This window comes from Fukomys damarensis, unplaced genomic scaffold (genome assembly GCF_012274545.1).
Source record: "Fukomys damarensis isolate Sample0158 unplaced genomic scaffold, DMR_v1.0_HiC HiC_scaffold_39, whole genome shotgun sequence".
Lineage (NCBI taxonomy): Eukaryota > Metazoa > Chordata > Mammalia > Rodentia > Bathyergidae > Fukomys > Fukomys damarensis.
In genome coordinates this window covers 39303723-39307007 of record NW_022900951.1, presented here as the reverse complement: position 1 = coordinate 39307007, position 3285 = coordinate 39303723, and positions in this window count along the sequence as shown.

Genomic DNA, 3285 nt, shown 5'->3' with positions numbered 1-3285 from the left:
TGGGGATGTAGTTTAGTTTGAAGGCCCTGGGTTTAATCCCCAGCATCACTAGAGACGATGGGGGTGGGGGGTGGGAACATTAATGAGACTATGGTGCTTAGAGGTGGTTAGGATTAAGGTCATCAGGGTAGATTTAATGAATCCTGGCCATTTTATAAGAGGTAGAGGTCAGCAGAGTCACACACATACACATGTAAACTCCCTGTTTCTTGCTATATTTTACACTGTTCCCCTTGACTTCGCACCTCCAGAAACATGAGTGCAAATTAACCTGTTTTCTTTATAAGCTATTCAGTCGGTTTTATTGTTACCAGCATCAGAAATCGGCTAGTACAGTTGGCATTAGCTAGGCTTCTCCATTGTAAAGGCAATTTTTCCTCTTTTTCTTTTTGTTTGGTTTTGGTTTTTTATTTTATTTTGTTTTTTTTGAGATAGGGCCACCCTTTGTAGTGTAGGCTGGCTTTGAACTCAATATGTAGCCCAGATTGGCCTCAAATTTTTGGCGATCCTCTTGCCTCCACCTCCCTAGTGCTGGGATAATAGGCGTGCGCCACCATGCCTAGATTCCTCTTTGTAAGGAATAAGGAAAATACAGGGTGATACTTCAAGTTTGTGGCACTATCTCCAGAACAGGACCTTAAAGGACAAATAGGCATTTTCCAGGCAGACGAGGAGGGAAACTTTATAGACAGAAAGGGAAGTAAATCCAAGGACACAAAGGTATGACATAGTGTCAGGAAGTACTGTGGTTTGGATAGGTGTCCCAGAGACTCATGTGTAAAAAAGAATTGATCCCCAGCCTGTGATACTCTTGGGAGGTGGTGGAAACTTTAAGAAGTGGGGCTTACCGAGAGGTTTCTGGTCACTGGGGGCATGCCTTTGAAGGAGTATTGAGTCCCCACCATTTACCCTTTCTCCTTTTTCTCTTTTTTGCTTTCTGGCCGCCCAGAGGTGAGCAGCTTGTTCCACGGCACACTCCCCACCATGATGTGCTGTCTAATTACAGGGCCCAAGTAGTGGGCCAATCAGTTACAGACTGAAAGCTCTGGAATATTGAGTCTAAATAAACCTTTCCTCTTTTTAAATTGATTTATCTCAAGCATTTGTTACAGTATCAGAAATTTGAGTAAGATTGGAAGGCAGAGAAAAACTCAGAATTGCTATCACGTGCAAAAGCGAGGTAGGAGAAGAGGCTGGTAAAATGGCTGGAGATCCCACAAAGTCTTGGAGTAGGACCTTAGGTTTGATCTTTTTTTGGGGGGGGGTTTGGTTTTTTTGAGACAGGATCTCACTATGTAGTTGAGACTGACCTGGAACTCACTATCTAGCCCAGGCTGGTCTCGAACTTGCAGTGATCCCCCTGCCTCAGCCTCCCAAGTGCTGGGATTACATTAGATTTGATCTTGTAGGGCACGGTGACATGGGAAATTTTTATGCTGGTAAATGCCATCATGAGAATAGATTTGTAGGAAGCTCACAGCTAAGTTGATAGATTTGTGGAGGGGAAAAGAAAGGGGAGAAAAGGACAATACTGGAGAATGTGAACTGTCTCAATAGTTCTGGATCAAATCCAAATACATTTCCTCTCCTCAAGTGTACGCATAGGCTATGCCACACAAGGGGATGGAATGCCAAACTTCCTCTGGATCAGACAGTTGGGGCAGACATAGAAGACAGCTAAGGCAAGAAGGTGAAGATGCAGGCAATATGTTTAAACTGGAGGGTGGTGGTAGCAAGAAAACCTAAGGGTGCATGGGGTCAGAGCACAGGAGAGCCATGTAGCTCAAAGGAGTTGAATGTTTTGTTGTCCAGTAGACAAGTAGAATGGGACAGTTCCCACAGAATGCCGTAAGGCAGAGGTGGCATTTGGCCTCCCTGAGTGATGAGCATAGACAGAGTTGTACATGAATTTCATTTCAGACAGGGGGCTGGGACAGTTGTACCATGATATACAGCCAGCAGGAAGACAGTTCCTTTAAGACTTGTTGATGGTCTCAGCCTGGTCCTTGGTTTACAGATAGTGAGAGGGAGATAGATAGATATGAATGTGAAAGTCTTTCAATAATACTTTCTAGTCCTGAATACAGATAACATGAAAAAAATACTGTGGTTTATTTGTTAGGTGGAAAAAAACAGTTTATAAAAGAGCGGGTATTAGGGCTGGGGATGTAGCTCAGCGGCACCTCAAGGTCCTGAGTTCGATCCCCAGTAGCAAGAAAAAAAAGAGCAGGTAGATTTTTGTACAGATGAAATATATATGTATGTAAATTATAGTTATATATATGCATACATATAACATATATAGTTATATATATGCATTATTTATGCATACATCATATGTATTCTATATCTATTTATGAATCCTATTTATGGAAATATTATGTATTTAAAGCAGCCCCATAAGAGTTCGATAATGTTAAATTTGTTATTTATTATAGGTTTTAACTTTAATGTTTATGAATACTTAAACTAAGATTTTATTTATTTTTAAAACTGACAAATGATAAATCCTATACTTTTATGGTACATAACACGATGTTTTGTTATACATGTACATTGTGGAACAATGAAATCAAGTGAATCAACTTATCTATCACTTCGATACTTATCTAATGTTTGATATTTTTATTTGTTTTGAGGATTGAACACAAAGCCTTTGCCCTGAGCTACATCATCAGCCATCCACTCCTGTTTTTTGAGACAGAGTCTTGCTATGTAGTTCAGACTGGCCTTGAATTCACTTTGTAGCCCATGCTGGTCTCAAACTTGTAGTGATACTCCTGCCTCAGACTCTCAAGTGCTGGGATAACAGGGGTGTGCCATCACACCCTGCCCCCTTTTAAAATTATTTTATTGTAAAACAGGGTCTTGCTAAATTGCTGGGCTTGAACTAGTGATCCTCCTGCCTCAGCCTTCCAGAGTGCTGGGATTACAGGCATGCACCAACATCCTTGTCTGCTGTTAGATATTATTCATCATTATATGTAAATAGTGGGATTAAAGGGAAGTCTTTTTTTTTAAACTTAATTATGTCTTTCAAATTTTCTAAAATAATTTCCTTTTGTAACTAGAAAAAATAATTCATATACATTTAAACAGCAACAACAGATATCTCTTTTTTGCCAATAAAATTAGCTGTTGAAAAATTGATAATACCTGGAAGTGACAAGCATTCAGAGAAATGGGTGCCCTCATACATTGCCAGGGTTGGAAGTGGAGGGTAACAATGCTGTTCACACCATGTGTGACAGGGATAATCAGGCACTGAAAACTTTCCTGGCCTGG